The 17,469-nt window shown below is 38.8% G+C and overlaps 1 protein-coding gene across 1 annotated transcript in view; it reads left to right on the top strand.

Annotated features, from left to right (window-relative positions):
* Positions 1-17,469, top strand: part of FAM110B (family with sequence similarity 110 member B) — a 101,086-nt gene that overhangs the window by 13,447 nt on the left and 70,170 nt on the right. Inside the window, exon 2 of the mRNA XM_072329921.1 lies at positions 13,054-13,185. The gene's annotated coding sequence lies outside the window, so the exon portion shown is untranslated. The remainder of the gene's footprint in view (positions 1-13,053; positions 13,186-17,469) is intronic.

Raw genomic sequence — 17,469 nt, 5'->3', positions numbered from 1 at the left:
GTATGAGTCTTCAGTTTGGAAGCTGATGTGCTATTGTATTTCTCCAGTCTTCTAGCACCCATGTAGTGGGGACCAGGTTTAGGGACTTGTTAACTTACCTTGTTCATTGCTCAAATATGGCAGCTGATGTTTGCTTTAAAATAGTAATGAACGCCATAAAGTTGTTTATATACTTAGTAACTTGGGCATACAGATGCTGTTGTAGCTTCATAACAAACACACACAAATGCATGTATTCACAAATAAGAAAGTAACTCCTTGATTCTCAGTACCTGCTTGTGGACTGTAGTTGACCCTCCAGGCAAGAAACGTGCTTACTGGTAAAACATGAAGAGGTATTAAAGCAGTCCAAATGACAATCAGCTTGCATTGCCCATTTGAAAAGATGGGTGAGAAAATAGCTGGCACATTTTTCCAATTCCTGGTGCTTAATTGTGGTTTTATTGTCAGCGTTGGCTGCATTTGAACTCAGTGTGTGGGTAAGTCTTGCAAACTGAAGTTTTACAGTCTGTTAAAAGAAGCAATACCAAAAGTAAGCAGAAGACCTTTTGGTGCTTCAGTATTGGAAACTTTCATGGCAGCATGGCATAGAACTTAAATTCTATTTTGTCCCAATAGAAAATGGTGGCTTCTCGAAGCTGCTGTGCTGCAAAAGATTTTGTTTTCTGTGGTTTTTTGTTTGCTTTTAATTGTGGTCTATAGTCAAGCAGTAGTCGCAGGGTTTAGATTTACCCCTAATTTACCCAGTGCGCTTCACAGAATCACAGAATCGTAGGGGTTGGAAGGGACCTCTTGAGATCGAGTCCAACCCCCCTGCCAAAGCAGGTTCCCTACACCAGGTCGCACAGGTAGGTGTCCAGGCGGGTCTTGAATATCTCCAGAGAAGGTGACTCCACAACCCCCCTGGGCAGCCTGTTCCAGTGCTCTGTCACCCTCACTGTAAAGAAGTTCTTGCGCACATTTGTGCAGAACTTCCTATGTTCCAGTTTCTGTCCATGTCCCCTTGTCCTGTCTCCACACGCTTCATGGCAGTGACCCCAGACTAGTTCTGTAAGACAGGCAGTCTGTGTTCATTTGGTAAAGGTGTGACAGAAAAGCCCCTGTTTGGGGACTGCAGTCATTTCTAAAGTCCAAAAACCTGGCTGGCTATTTCCTGCACCTTCACTTCTTATTATGGTATAAAAATACCAGAAATGATTGCATGTGGCAGTAGGAGGTGGTATTTAAAGATAAACCTTTTTCTTTCTTCCTCTTTTGCTAGGCGTTTTGCAACGTCAGATAAATAGAACTATATTTCAATGTTATTTTATTGTTATGGGAATTCTGTTGTTCCATTGCGAAGTGGTTTAACAGCTGCTAAGACTTCATCAGTTAAGTAAGGAATTTGCAGAAAAGTGATGTAAAGATGATATACTGATGTGATATGACAGTGCCAACTTGTGTTGTTTCGTGGGTACCCAACCGCAGTGTTTCTGATTTATCATGCCTTGTTTTCTCACCATCAGAACCATTCCCAGAAGTCATGGGGTTGAGCATACATCTATCCAGTGCAGGTATCCTTCTAACAAAATTGCGGACAAGGCTTGGAGCATGTGGTTTTGGTTTGTTTTTGAGGAAGGCAGATACTGCACTTCTTAAGCCTAAAGGAAACTTGTCAGATGAAGCTTGATCTTTTTGTAAGCATTTTGAATCCTGCCTGGGTATTGCAGGTGCAGAGCCCGTACCACGTGCTGGCTGCTGATCGCTCCCTCTGTGGACAGGAGGATTAGAGCAGAGTTTCAGCCCTAATCCTGGGTTTCCTGTGCAGATTTGGTTTAGTCTTACTCCAGTTCAGCTGCCTGTGTGTGAAAGAACATGCTTTTATGTATACTTCCTCTCAAAAAAACAAATAAACTCAGTAAATTTGAATGGGACTGTGTGAAGTTTAAATGGTAGCTTGATGTTTATTGTATTGATGAGCTATTTTAAGTCTTATGTCTCCTTCCCCACACATGCACACACACTCCTCACTGACTAATAACTAGACATGCTCTGTGAACATTCATATATTTTAATTTAAACAAAATGATAGCAGTTTTGGATTTAGGTTGTTTCTAACTATCTGAAATCTCTTTTTCTTCAATAAATGCTTGATTAGTCACTTCTTGTTGCATTTTTAATTCCCGGGTAAATATATGTGGTTCCTTTATTAAGATAATGATACCTGTGTTTAAAAGCACCGTGGTGGACGCTACAGAGATACGTATCCATTGTAACTTGAAGTTAAAATGTTGCTTGGAAAAATTTGGATGTTGGCAGCTTCACTGATGTACTTCTCAAAGCCATGGCCACTGTTTGCCTCATTCTCACCACTGAAAGAAGAGATGCTGTCATGGTTTTGTGCTGTCAATATTCAAGTTAAAATGGAGCTGGTTTGGAAGCAGTGCTAATTAGCTTCTGTGTCTCACATTGAGGGAGCCATGGGCTGCTCCTGCTTGGAGGAGGAGGGAAAAGAGTCTCTGTTCCACCGGTGTGTAGTCTCCTACTGTTATTATTTGAAGGCCTGAAAGTATACTGGATTCTGCTTCAAAAAGGAGATCGAATGTACGTTATTGCACGAGCTGTGTCAGAGCCAGCATATTCAAGAAAGTAGTTGTTGTATAAAAGTCCCTACATTAGTGATGAGTTGTTCATTGGCATGCACTGAAGACAAATTAATTTGTTTTCCACACAAGTGAATACTGCTTTTTTTTTTTTTTTTTCCCTCTTTCAATTCTCACAGAAGCTCAGTGATAAGCCTTGAACACAGAATCAATGCTTTATCCTGTGCGATTTGTGTGTATTTGGCTTTTAAATCTGTTTAACAAAGTAGTGCAGCAAATTTGGGATTAGCGACATACTAGTTAGCTTTGCTGAAGGAGGCTGGTACAGAAAATAGGGGGAATTCACCTTTTTGTTTTTGCATTAGGTATGATTAGTTGGCACGAAGCTTCAGCTGTATCATATATTTCATTTTAAACAGTTCCTGACCTCATGGTTATGAGGAAGTTGTGATCCAGCTGTAGCAGTATCAATTTGGCAGAGTAAATAATCATGGGTTTTGTGCAGATCTTTAATATTGGCAGTAAAATATCCTAAGCTCCCCCGGCTTTCCTTTCACTTCTCAAATTTAAAAACAATGTTGATTTAGCACCAAGTATCTGTTGTTGTACCTGCTGGGTTGTGTTTTAGTGCTCTTTATTGCTTTTAGAGGTTTATTTTGTTGTTTAGTTCTTTCCTCTTCTCTCCCTCCCCTCCCCCCCCCCCCCCACACACACACTCCAGCTTCAGTCCCTCACAGTACTGAGGGCTGTTAATACTTCAATCAGATAATGCTCACAAAAGTTTCTGATACACTATATGAAACGAGTTTTGAATTTTGGTTATGTAAAGCCTGGACTGTAAAATCTTACTTTGAATCTAGACTTATTTGGTTAGGCACGTTAGACCCATTATTAAAAATAGTGGAGCTTTTCTGTTTTTATTATTTTCATTTGAGATCAGATCTCTTTGAACCACAGAGACACGCACCTGTGCTCATTTTAATCCCTGTGTAGTTTTCATCAATTATCACAGCAGGCAAGAAGAAATCAAATTGTAAAACGCTTTTGAAGAGTAAATACATTCAACCTGGGGTTCGAGTTTCTGTTTTAATCAAATATCATATCTGTATTCATGTTCGTATGCAAAGCTGAGTTAAGGGTTTGTGTGTGTGTGTGAGAGAGAGAGAGAAAAGCCTTTTTTGTTTTCATTGTGAAATATCTGTTTTGAAGTGCTTTGGCATAAGATGAGTATAATATGTTGGTGTTTGTAGGGGAAGGCTGTGTGTATATACACAGATTTTATTTATTTATTTATTTAAGCTAGGAGAAAATCTAGGTCAAGAGATTTCATTCTTATTAATAAGTTAAGGCTCTGTTCAACAAAAATCATCCTCTGTGGCTAGGAAGCTTCCTGACGTGAGAAGCAATAGTGGGGGAGGATCTGCTGCCCAAAAAGACCGGCGGGGAGCCTTTCATATCCATTGCTGTTCTAAAATGTTTACCTCCCTGTGATGCATTTTTGATAATCACTGTGAGAGCTCACCAGGTGTATGCTTTTTCCCTAATGCTCCAGAGCTGAAGGTAGATGGGTTTCCTCCATTATTGGCCTGTTTTGGCACCCGTCAGTAAAGATGGCAGGGCTGGAGACGACCAGTGTGTCTATTTGTGGTATGGTATCAAGGAGCACAATTTTAAGAGAGGAAATCCCGTTTTAAGTTAGAAAGTTGGTGCACAAAATTCTTGTTGCACTGTACTGCTCTCCTTTTTGTTTTTTCCCAAGGCGGTGTGGATGTGGGAGGAGGTCACGGAGTCTGTCCATCTGCTTCCTCAGGAGATGTCAGTGATGTGTTTGTGCCCCATAATACTTGGTTTTGTGCGGACAGAAGACAAGAAGCACATCCATCACTTTCAGGGGATTTTCAAATCTTCAAATGCAGGTCCATACTTCCCAACATGAGATGTGTAAAAGCCTTAGATACTAGACAGCCCATATAACTAATAAAATTGCCTCGTCTTGATTAACTGCTGTAGATGTGAAGCAAACTTTGAAGCAAGTTGATTGACACCCATGCAGGGCTAAATTATAACATCCCAAATAAATTGCTATGCAGTTTAAGTGCTGAAGTAGCGTCAGTGCAAGGAAAGCTTGTTCCCAACAACTCTTCATATGTTGAACATTGCTTGAAACTTCTTGCATTAAAATGTTAATTTTGCGTAGCATTTCCTTGATGTAGAATGAGCAAACTTCAAGGCTGTTAAAAACTGGAAACACAGGAGAGAAAAATCTCAAATGTATTTTAAGTATTTATCAAATTCTGCTCATATGTTGTATATTTTACTGTAACTTTTATAGTTAGTGATTGGTTACTTTCTGCATACTACTATTTTAGAAGCTTTAAAAGAAAAAATATTCACTCCCTATTTATTGAAAAGCTCTCTCTTGAATTACATGCAGAATCCTTCTGTAAGATCTGAGGAGGCACACATCTGAAAACTTACCCCCTTTTATTCCCAGCACATAAATACAAACATAACTGGATTTTTAAATGCATCATTTTAGCAACATGGAAATGTAGCAGTAGAAATGATAACATTGCAGTAAATGGTCAAGGCAGAACTCGGATGATATTTTGTTGGGTTTATTTTGTTTGTTAAAAAAAAAAACAAATGGCTGTTCCTTTTGTCCTTAGTGCTTTTGGTACTAATCCTGTATTTTGTGTAAACTCCTTCTTAGAAGCTTTGTATCTTTGAGTTTGTAATTCAGAATGTTCAGATCCAGCGTTTAGGGTTGAATGCTTGCTTGCCTGTCTTTGTATTTAAGTTATGGAGAGTTTTCTGCAGTACTATCTGTATATCTATTACAGTAACTGTTATTGAGCTTTATGGGGCGAGTGCCATCCTGACGTTTTGTTAGTCTGGTGGAATCATCAAAACATGTATTGTCAGCTTGAAGTCATCAATCTACAGCTGTTCCCATTGTTAGGAATTGTTGTCTTTGTCAAAAAATACATATTTTACTGTACAAAAATGTTGTGTATTTTTGGAGATTTTTTTATAGCCCAAATGATCAGCATTATTTTCTCAGTCATATAATCATCTGAAATAAGACTAACCAGTGCAGTGATTGGAGTGAACCTTCGTAGTCTATCTTTATTATTTAGAAAGGAGTAACTGGGTAATTGTCGAGTGTGTGACAGTGTGAAATGGGCTCTCCGTTGCCCTTTCTCTTCATGGCAAGAGAGACCTCACCTTATGGGCTGTTGCGCAGCATCTTCCCATACATCCTTCTTCCTCCTTTGCGTCCACTGCTGTGAAATCTCTGAGCAGAGGTCTTGTGAACTATTGCATCTGTACTGGTCCTACTTCTTAGTGATTGATGAATTTGGTTCTGTTTTAAACACTTGTAAAAAATATTGCATGTTCCTTCATTTGTCCATAACCCACGTGCTGTTAAATGTTATTAAGAGTTGTCAGTGGGAAACGATGCATGTGGCACCCCATAGGAAAGCCCTATTGGCCATCTGTGGCTTTTTCACACTGCATCTGGTGGTATGACGGGACAGTGGAGGAAAATAAAGGTCGATACTTTCATATGTAAGGTATAAAATGTCGGAAGCTTATGCTAATGAGTTAACAAATTATGTGACAATAGAAGTCTCTTAAGCTTCATTCTTGATTTGACACTTGACAAAAAAAGTGGCGCAAAGCCAAGGTCAAGTGGAAGTATTGTGCTATTATTGCCTCCTCCGTGTCTTTCTCTAGTGATCTGATGGAAGGCTGATAAATCTTTATAAAAGAAGCAGTTAGAGCTTAAGACTTTAGAAAGGAAGTGTAAAACCTGATTCAGAATGTTGATTTATACTGCTCTGAGCGTTAGTGGTTGGTTTGGCTGCTTGCCCCTGGCCCATATTTGCCAACTTCCCGTTGCTTAGAGCAGAGCAGTTGCTTGGATCCATTTCCTCTCACGTGTGGAAGTACTGTACTACTGCACTAAATTTTTGGGTAGCAACAACTTGTATTTTAATTGAAATACCTTTTAACCAGCAATCAGGTTTTGATAACTAATTTTAAAGAAAGCAATCATGAGATCCAACATATTTTTTTTCTTGTAGAAACAGCATTGACTCAAATGGCTCATTTTGAAGCTAGGATTATATCTGTATATCAAGTTTTTTCCTACTCTGCTTTTGAAAACTGTGATGTACAGTATGAAAAGATTGCTATTAAATGCTTCTGAAGAAGTTTGACTGCAGAGCTGACAGCTTCTGCTTAAGTCCTGCCTGCATGAACATCTACTAGATCTTCCTTAGGATGGGGCACGTAGCCTGAGGCTGGTCTCTGCCCCTGAGGCCCAGTGAGAAAGGCTTTTGGTAAGATGTCCCAAGAAAATGGGTTGCTGGGCATGGTATGGGGATTGCTTGGTCCTGTGGCCTGACCCAAAGTCAAAACTTTGCATGTTCTTGTTTCTGACAAGGTGGAATGTGGATTTTTTTGAAGCCCATCTGTAGGGTCAGTGTTTCTATCATGGTCAGTAGAACTGCTTCATGTCTTCTAATATACTAACATTTTGTAAGTTAGCTTACATGATGTCCAAACCAGAATTCATCTGTCTATATCCTCTTCTTCTGCAACTGTAAAACATCCTACCAAGAAAAACTGCAGTTGATTAACCAGGTTTAAAGCTTATGTGGGCTTTACTGGGTTGTGATGTTCTGCAAGGAAGATGGGTAGTTTTGGTGTAATGCAGGTTAAGTAAGTGGCTGTCCTCAAGGGCGTATGTATCAAACTATATTCTTGCCTTCCCTTGGGTTTTCATAGCATGTTGATGAAAATTCTTTAACTGGAAGCATGAGTGTCTGTCAGGCCAGAAGAAAATTTGCCTTTATTGGCTATGACATCTATCTAAATTTCAGTCATGCTTAACGAAGAAATAAATTGATGACCAACTCTCTTGTCAGTTTTCTTATTTCTTCCAAAATACACAACTGTTTTGGGTTGTTATTTTTTTTCCCCTCAGTGCACGGTTTATTTTATGTGGGCATAGCAAAGTGGGGAAGAGCTGATTTGTTCTGGATTTGCTTGAAATTCCCACTACCCCAAGTATGGTTGGGTTTGCAGTAAGCAATGTCATGAGTCCAAATGTGTTGAAGGTGCTTGACGTTTACTGGACTTGGTTGTAGCAAAGACTTCTGAAAGTGTCCATCCATTCCAGAGTATTTGCTTTAACGTCGTAGTGATGATGCTACTGAAAGCTTGAAAAGAAGTGTTATGGTGTAACATCTAAAAACCTTCTCATGCTCAGATCATGATTTTAGTTGTATGCTTCTTTTTTGCATAGTAGAGTTCCAGCTTTACTTGTAAGTGCTACAAATTGTTGAAAAGTTTCTTGTGAGAATGCAGACAGAGTAGTGTAATGAACCTGATTCCCTCTTCCGCTGCATGTAATTACTCTCATGTATATTTTCATGAATGTCTTGTCTTAAGATTTCTCCCAAGTAAGAGGCAAAGATGGTAATGGCATATGGCTGCCTCTAATGTTTGTCCTAAAGTCAAACCAATTACTTTGCTTGCATCTCATGAGCTGTACATTGGTTTTGCTTTCATAAGGACTATCAAAAATGAATTAAGCTAAATTGCAAGCCTAAAAAAGAAAAGGAGAAAAAAAAAATACTTCACACAAAAAAATGTGTGCCATGCTCTGCTAAGCATCCAGCAAAGTCAGTGAAATACAGCTCACCCTTCCCATTTTTCTACTTGGATAAAATTTAAAATCATTCAAAATCAGGTTTATTTCAGATATTATACACAAACTGTAATTTGGAAACTTCTCTATTTTGGACCTAACTCTTTTAAGGTGATGTGTGATCCCCAGAGCCCTCAGTAGATTCAGAGAGTGCACTGTTTCTTAAAAACAGCAACTGTGGTGGCCGTGTCCAAGTCTCAAGCTATTTTCAAGACTCCTCAAATCAGGAATCTCATTGGTGTGCATGTTAGGATCCGTGAATGAGTCACTCTTAATTACTTTGCTGCATCTGTCTTACCCTTTTTGGGAGCCTATAACTAAAACTATGGAGAAATCAGTAGAAACTCGAGAGTCTTCTTTTGCCTTAATTTCAACTTCTGTTTTTTTGCATTTTATGGTTTTCAGTAACATTTATAGTAATAAGGCAGTGTGATGTTCTTGTTTCCTTTCACAAGGAAGAAGTAAGAAATCAATTGCTCTGAATGAATTTCCTGGTATTTGGTATACGAGTCCACTACTTAAGCCTATCTTCTGTTGTGACTTAAATTGCCAATATACTTGTTCCTCATTTAATTTTATATATATATATATATAATTATATGTTTAATTATATATATATATATATATATATATATATATTTACATATTAAAAGTGCATTTAATATGCACTTATGTTTCCTTACTACTTCACACTGTTCTATTGTGCTTCCAGCTCGCCTACTGTCATCAAACCCAGATGCATTTACAAATACACACACTTTCTTCTTGTGAGCCTCTTGACTAGAGGTGAATATTCAAATTGAAAAGAGCCCTGCAGCCCAGTCCTCTGTGTGGATGCTTGGCTCCAGTGTTGTATCCTCCTGTGAGTAATGTTCTCTGCCATCTTCTTCCATTTCTGTCCAAAGCAATTTCTTTCACAAAGGATACCACATCTCTTTCTACACATTTTTTGGGAGGGTAGGGCTGTTTTACTGGGCTGCCCACTGATAATTAAGAACCCTAATTACTTCTTTTATAATGTGTGTACTTACTTTCATTCATTTTTAATTCCAGGTGGGGGAAAAACCCCCACCCTGTGGAGCTGGCTAATGCATTGGTCAGCAAACCTGTTTTTCTGTATGCTTTTCTCTTCTATTAGATTTTCATGACTGTTTGTCGTTCACTCCAGGAAAATGCTAGACTTTCATTAAAAGGTTCTTAGAATAAATGTGTCTTTTATCCTTTATAAGAAGTTAATGTTAAAAGAAGTCCAGAGAGGAAGTCTGGAAGGTCAGAAGCTGTAATTTTATAAGCAGCTGTATGATTGTATTAAGGACTCTGTTCTGATCCCTTCCGTGATAAATGGTGCATCTCATAAAATGACAGCTTGTCTGCACCTGATGTATTTCCGTGGACAAAGAATGCTTAATCTGTAACTTCAGGTCCTAAATGAAACCCTCTTGGAGACTAGGAAATAGAGTATCTGAGAACGTGGGTAGGAAATTAACACGGTTTAAACTAAACTCTGTTTTTTGCCTCTTCTGTGCTTATATGTGATAATTATATATATATATAAATACAAATCATCTGTACTGTGACTTTCCCTGACACTATGGTGTGGCTGTATAGCTGCACTCGTTTGTAGCCTTGTGATGAAGTGCTTGCAGCTACCAGCGTATTGATGGTGAAGCTCTTTAGGCTTGTGAAGTAGTTGCTGTCTTCCAGTTGATGCAACTCTTGCTTCAGAGCATTAGGAGTAATTTCATCAGACTTCATATGGACAGTAAAGCTCTTTGCTTCTTGCTGCTGTCTTTCTTTGGGATGAAGCTCAGTGTTCATGGGTGTCATTTGAGGTAAATTGTTTCTAGCTGTGTATGACGTCAGAAAATATAAAAGTCAAGGTCCCCAGCTCAGAAGCAAAAGCTTCTATGTTTAAGTCAGTTCTCTGTGTGTTCAGCATAGTTAGTCTAAAGTAATACTATAGTGCTATGTGAAATAAGAACGTGTTAACATTGCTTGTGGGAAAGATGGCTTCTGATTGTTTGGGGTTTCTTTAGTTAGATTTCTCCATCTTCTCAATAGTTTAGTGCCAAGTAGGTGAGTGAATTAAATTTGTTTTATTGCATTTTCATTTAAAATAAATAAATAAATAAAAGCACACATTTGTAGAAAAAAACTAGAATTAGCGGATATGGCCATTTCCTAACTAGACTCCACTAACGAATGCTTCTGAAAATTATGTTCTCTAAATTGGCTACAACTCCTAAATTATGTCTGAACTGAGCTTTTTTTCCCTAAATCTCTAGAGATAAGAAGAATGGTGACTCAGCTCTCCTGCCTGCGAAAATTTAGGGTATATTTTAAACAGACTAAATCTTCTTGGCATAATGCCTACTGGCAAATATTTCCTTCTTTCTCGCTACATGTGCAGATGAGGTTTCCTTTACCTTGTCTACATTGTTGAGTAATGTTATTCTCTCAAGGATCTGTGTTCTGTTTGGGTGCAGAAAGCGCTCTTATCTCTTCTGCTGTATAAAGTGAATCCTATTCATGTGAGTAGCAAGATCCTTCCAGCCATCTAGATTTGGTTTTCTGACTTCAGTTTCTCCCTAGTGACAGCGATTAAGGTAACACCTAATCAAAGCGTTGAGTTATCAAATGCTTAATCACCTGCTGCTGAGTTCCCAGATCAGCTTGCTTTTTTTGTCAAGAAAACCTACATTTTTAAAGACTTTACTTTGGATTATAGAAACCTCAGGGTAGACTCAAGTGAGGTTTGAAGGTTTAAGTAGGTGCCTTTGGGATTGTTAAAATAAGAGGTCCATTCATTCGTTCACGAATCCTTCTGATTTAGGTTTGGCTTCCCTTCCTTGAGACGTGTATTTTTGTAAGCACTGAAACTTTGATTTCCACACGCTTAGAAGAGAATGAAAGAAGAGAAGAACATAGCAAATGAGGACAAAAACTCTTTTTGAAAAGGAAGTCCAATGACTTGTTTACATTGGACAGTGAAGCAGGAAACAGCATGTGTCATGAAAGGCTCCAGCTTGTTGGCTAAAGGCTGAAACTTGAGATGTAGTCTATATATAAAACACATAAATATTCATAAAAATATCCCTGAGTGAAATTCTGAGCATCTCAGAGGCTGCTGACTGATAACTGCGCAGATACTTTATATGTGTTTGTTTATGCATGTGTGCACTCATACCATGCTTTCTTTAAGAATGAATGTATTGAGCTCAGACATGTATGTCCTGTAGGAGGCTGTAGCATTGCTAGCTTTAGATGTACATCTGGGAGCTAAAACCCGTGTTTCTTGCGGGTTTGTAACACAGTGACTTGCCAGAGAAGCAGAAAGCAAGGAGCCCCGATTCCAGCAGAGCAGAAACGGGGGAATTCATCTGTGAAGCTGAGTGTTTTCAAAGTAAGGCAGACTTTTTTCCTTTAGGATTTTGTCACTGTTCTTTTTTAAGCAGTGATTTCTAGGGATTTTGGAGGTGTCTTACATCCTGCCAAGACCAATTGATAAGTCTAATAATTGCCACTCAACTTGGAGACAAAAACGTGTATAGGAGCTTGCGTGAGCTGTCGGTCAAGGAATGTGACTGGAACAGACTTGCAGGAAGGTGCCCATCTGTCCCTCAATCTCCTCTGTTTCTACTGGATTCTGTTGTATCGCTGTTTCAATGGCAGCAGATATTCAGGGCAAGCTGGTTTTGGTCCACCTGCCCAACACATATGTATCATATGAATATGCAAATGAACTTCTCATCTTAGGTTTAAGAACATTGAGATCCAGACTCAGGCAGATTTCCCTAAAGTTGGCCTTTGGAAACCTTTGATATCTTGCAAGTATTGTTGTTTTTCCTGTGTATTGACTATGTTAGGCGGCTGTTTCCTTCAACTTGTGCTTCAGTAGTTTTGAGACTTTTAGGGAGGGAATTCTGTGTTTCACCGTGTCTGTAGCCTGTTTCTTGAATTAGTAACAATGATGGGAAAATTAATATCGTTTCAAGTTGTTCTGAAATGCTTGATTAAAAGAAGGCCTTGTGCACATAACTGAAGTACAACCAAACCCCAGGAAACTCAGATGTTTTAGGACTCCTCTTTTACTACATTATGGTTAGAGTTGATCTCACCTCAAGTGACATGTTGAGGAAAATATACATCAGCTTTAACAGAGATTTAGACCATATCTCTGTAAATTGTGTATGGCTGTTTTGCACATAAGAAAAAGCTTTTAGTAGATCTTCATTTGAAGAAGCCGGTCTTTTTGTTACTCTTACCTTCTAATGGTGAAGTTGAAGGACTTCGTCATTTTTATTTTTTTCTGTGTGAAACAGTGCTGTGTAGCATATATTTAATAAGGGCTGTTCTGTTAGCTGGGAGGAGGCCCTGGTCAAGAAGATAAGGGCTGGGCTGGATTCTTTGCCTGCTGTGATACAGCACTCAGTGACTGCCTTGAAGATGTCTTTCAGCTTGGGTCTGTTGCTGTGAAGCATTCCTAAAGCATGTTGCTGAGCATTTTCAGTGCAGAAAAATGATGGCTTGAGAAACCAAGGATTTATAACCATAGGTTTCCTGTTAAATTGCAGAGCTTCAAGACACTACTCTTGGGACTCATAAGTGATACAGGATAACTACAGCCGACTGAATGCTCATCCACTAGCACTAGTCACCTCTTCTCAGGCCCTGCAAACTGACTTTGATGACATATGTCATAACACATGATCACAAAGCTAAATGCCTTCCCTGTTGCTTTGTCTCCAGGCAGTGCTGCAAGGAGCCTCTGGGAGTTCCAGGGAGAGGAGACCTGCCCCCCCTTTGGAGATCTTTGCTACTGCTGAAGACCTTCAAGCAAGTCAAGCAGACTCAGCAGGAGCTCAGAAGTTTTACATCAAGGTAAAGAGATTATTTTTCTAGCAAACTGAAGTGACTGATGCAGTTTGCAAGATAAGAATTACCATCCTCTTCCCCCCACCCAATGATTGTCTGAGAGTTTTCATTCATATGTGAATTGCAGAAACAGCAACATAGTGCACTGTAGGTTACAGCCAGAAGTTATTCCTTATAATATTGGTAGGAAGATGTTTGTGATTCTGTGTTGACAAGGAAACACACTTTGAGAGCTCAACAGTGTGTTGTGTTTTCAGAAATAAGCTCCCTTTTAATTTCTGCCTTGAAAAATTTAGACTGGCCCCAAGTTATGGAGACACTCTTGGATGTCTGCAGCAACAAGAGGAGAGTGAAGTTTGTGTATGCTGAATTTTTCTTTACCAGTAGTAAAGTTTTCACTGTGTTCATCAGTGTACTGGTAAATGAAGACAAACTATGACCCCAAGAACTTTGTTAAACTTGTCAGTGTTAGTTTGGAATTTTGGTATATGATGATTTGAATGTAGTGATGGTGTATGCCCTCTGTTCTTTATACCAAGGAGATTAATTGAACTTTGTGTAGATGGCTGGTTTGGGGGGAAAAAAAAAAATCTAGTAATGGAAACAGTATTTTCTACAATTTAAGATTACACTTAGGTCCTTCTGAAGGTCTTCTAACTTAGGCAATTTTAAAACAGCTTTTGCAAGGTGTTAACTTTAAAGAGTGAAGGTTCTGTAAATAAGTATTCCTTAATTTGTCCAAGAAGAATAGAAGATTTTTCTTGTTAGTCCTTCATTGATCTTTCTTTGAAAGCAGGGCTCTGAACTAGACCAAAGTTCATCGTCCTAACATTAGTGGAGTAAAATCAAAATCAGTTTGAGTTTTCCCATCTGTTCAATCAGCATTTCACCCCATAACCTTCCCTCCCAAGATCTGCTGTATGTGCTTGGAAGTTAGACCACCGAGCACGGGAGGCCTACAGAGCCCCTTCTGTATGCCATTCCCTTTCTCTCTGCTTCTCACATCGTTAAATTCAATTTCACTGAATTTCTTCTGTGAGCCAACAAGGTCATCTTGAACAACTGAGGATACTGTATTGAAACCTTGGCAGAGCAGACAAAACTGACAACTGTGCAGTGATTCTGAATGGGAGAGCGAAAATCCTGTAGTACTTATCTCTTTAATGTTTCCCTTTGTTACAGTTACCTTAGGACTGCATAAAACAACACAAACTGAGATAGCCATGAGAAAAATAATGCAGTATTTCTTTTGAATGTTGCATAAGAAGTGCAGTTGTACACAGTGAGAGTGTAAGGACTTCACAGGAGGTATCTGATGCCTTTAAATGGGGTGGTGGTGGTGGTGATTCATGTACAGAAGTGCAAGGTGCCCTAAGCTTTTGGTGGTGCACAGTGCATGGATTGAAATGTAGCCTTGAACGCTGTTACTACTTCCAGCAAATCAGTTTGTTCTGCATCTTTCTGCCTCTTTTTTCCCTTTGTTGGAGGGCTGTGTTGCTAACCAGAAACATATGACAGGAGGCAGCCAAATGCTCTGGTGAAAATCAAGGGCACTTTCTAGCTGTGAAGGTTTTCTATTTGCCCCAGATTTTTTTTTGTTGTTGTTGATGCAGCTGTAACAATTGGTGTCAATGATATGAATAATTGATCAAGGAGTTCTTGTTGCCTCAAGTAATACTCTGCTTATTGCTTCTTAGAACCATTACTGTTCGTTACACTACAGCACAGCTAGTTTTTCCTTGGTTTTTTGTTCCCACCCCTTTGTTCTCCACCTCTCCTGTTGGAGCATGTTGTTTTTCCTTCTTCCTGTATTCCGTGGCTTAGTGAGAAGTGGGCTCTTCTTTTTTAATCAACAACAACATGTTTCAAAATAATCCGTGGTCCTGGGAACTGTTCAGTGTACACATCTGGTTTCCCATAAGCATGAATTGTTGGCTTTACAAATGCAAAACATGTAGTCCTGGCCACAGAGTTAGCTCAAGTGTTCCGTAACTTGAGCCTGTATTCGAAATAAAAACAAAATTGTATAGCTTCTTTACTGTACTAATGGAAAACATTTAATTTGCTTCTTGAAGCCAACCAGAAGGATGACGCAATGCTGTTCAAGCAGATTTATGGGGCCTTTTCTCCTGCAGAAATCAATACAGCTTGGAGGTGCTGTTCTGGGAGCTGGCAAGCTGACTGTGATCCAGCTGTGTTCAACTATAAACTTCTGCACCACAAACCCAAGCTGATGATTTTGATTTATCCAGGCATAGCTATATCTGAGATATTATGGCATTGGGTTTTATTCATAGCTTTTTCTCTACTGCCATTAATACTAGATTGGAGTTTCAAAATAGCAATCTGCTTATGATTTTTTTTTCAAATTGTTTAGGGTTGGTTTGGTTTTTTGCATTTCCTGAGTTAAAGTACATCTCTGTGTACATGCTATGCATGACTTTTAGTGGGATCTTTCTCCCCAGAAGCACAGCACAGCTGTCCATTCAAACTGAGGGTTAAGGGCTTGCATAATTTTCTGCGTTCTACAGATGAAGCTCATTGAATGCCCTTCCTTTTTTTTTTTTTGTTTGTATTTACTTCTTACTGTTAGAAGAGACAAAATGAGAGTGTTGCTTTTGCTCAGTCTAAAAATGTTCTTACAATAGAATTATTTTTTTTTCCTAAAGAAGTGAAACAAACAGCGCAGAGTTTCATAGTAGTTAACTTTCATGCGTTTGTTTCCTTTCCTGTTCCTCTCTGCCCTCAGTAAGTCTGCTTTTGCTACTGAAACCCTGTACTGTAAAAAGGGAAGAAACATCAGCAGCCTCTTATTTTCCTCCATAATGGAGTTTCAGTCTTCCTTAAGCATTCCTTCCTTAAGCAGTTCTCTTCTAAAATAGCACTTATAACAGGGTTTCTGATGCTGCTTTCTCCAAGTGTTGTCTGTATTACCTATGGAGTCCTTTAGTGGTGGTCCATGTAGTCACGTTGATTGCCAGAAGGAAAATCAGAACTAGATACTTGTTTTCTAACCTTTTTTTTTTCTTATTTCTAATCACATTTCTGTAATAACTGATCCAGGTTTTTCATCTCTAACCATTTTTTGCTCCCATATACCTAACAATTTCATCATGAGTAAATGGCATGAGAAGATGTTGCAGAGGACTCAAACCTGGTTCTCATGTAGACCTTCCCTAGAGCAGTCAAAGATGACAGGTAGGCTTGAGGTCCTTCTTGCTGCGTGCATGCTAGCAAAGAGGAAGATGGAGTTGTGAGTTCTTTGAGAGTCTTAGGTTGGAGTTGAGAGTTTTAATTGAGATGAAGGAGAAGATGAGAGGAGATGATGATGAATGCAATTAAGATGGGCAGTAATGTTGCTGATTGTTGGTTTTTTTTTCTTTGCAAAGGCGACCATTTGAGATTTGATATAGAAGTACATGAATCCAAATAATTTCTGATGATTTTACTTATCAAGATGAATGTATCAGATCTACAGTCCTGAATTTGAGTACAATTTGAAGTACTATTTTAAAAAATCTACATCTTTTGGGGGGGATAAAAGTAATTCTGATGTAAATACTGAATTTTTAAGATATGTTAAATGTATCTTTTGCTATGACAGTGCTTCTTTGGTAGTAGTGTGGATGAGTGTGCTGAGACAGTGTGGCTATTATGTTTTGAATAAACGTAAGGACAGTTTACATCTACTATCTACTTATGTAGACATAATAAAGAGCTTTTTGGATATCAAGTATTACTAAAAAATTTTGAACAGCCTAAGTTGTTTTCTGAAATGCTTTCATTAGGTAAACAAAATGTTTCAATATGAGCTTCATTTGTGCTCAGTGATGAGGTTGGGTCTTTGATGTTTGTACAGTCATGAAGTTCTCCTTGACATCTTTTTGCGTGTTTTGTCTCATGTTAAAGAATACCAAATCATCAGAGGTGCTACCTACTGCTCCTCTCTAAAAGGTAGAGCTATAAGGAGCAATACATGAATCTTTAGAAGGGTGAGGATTAATTCCAATAAGCCATCCTGCCTCTTTGTTTGGGTAGGGTTTGATTTTCCCAGTATATTCCTATTTCTACTCAGATGGTTTCTATCTGGAACTGAAACTCAGTTGGCTTCAGCAAACAGGTTGACACTTTATGGACAAAACGTACTGCCAGTGGGTTCTGGTCTGACTGTTCTAAAATTCTTGTTGACGTGAAAGGTCTGTCACTGGCAGTCTAGGCTGAAATATGCCACAGTGCTCTTAAAGCTGCACTTTGAATAAAGTTTACATTTACTGCAGCATATTTGCTTTG

Source organism: Excalfactoria chinensis, chromosome 2 (assembly GCF_039878825.1).
Source record: "Excalfactoria chinensis isolate bCotChi1 chromosome 2, bCotChi1.hap2, whole genome shotgun sequence".
In the NCBI taxonomy this organism is placed as follows: Eukaryota; Metazoa; Chordata; class Aves; order Galliformes; family Phasianidae; genus Excalfactoria; species Excalfactoria chinensis.
Note: the sequence above shows the minus strand (reverse complement) of the source record. Positions and strands in the feature narration are given on the sequence as shown.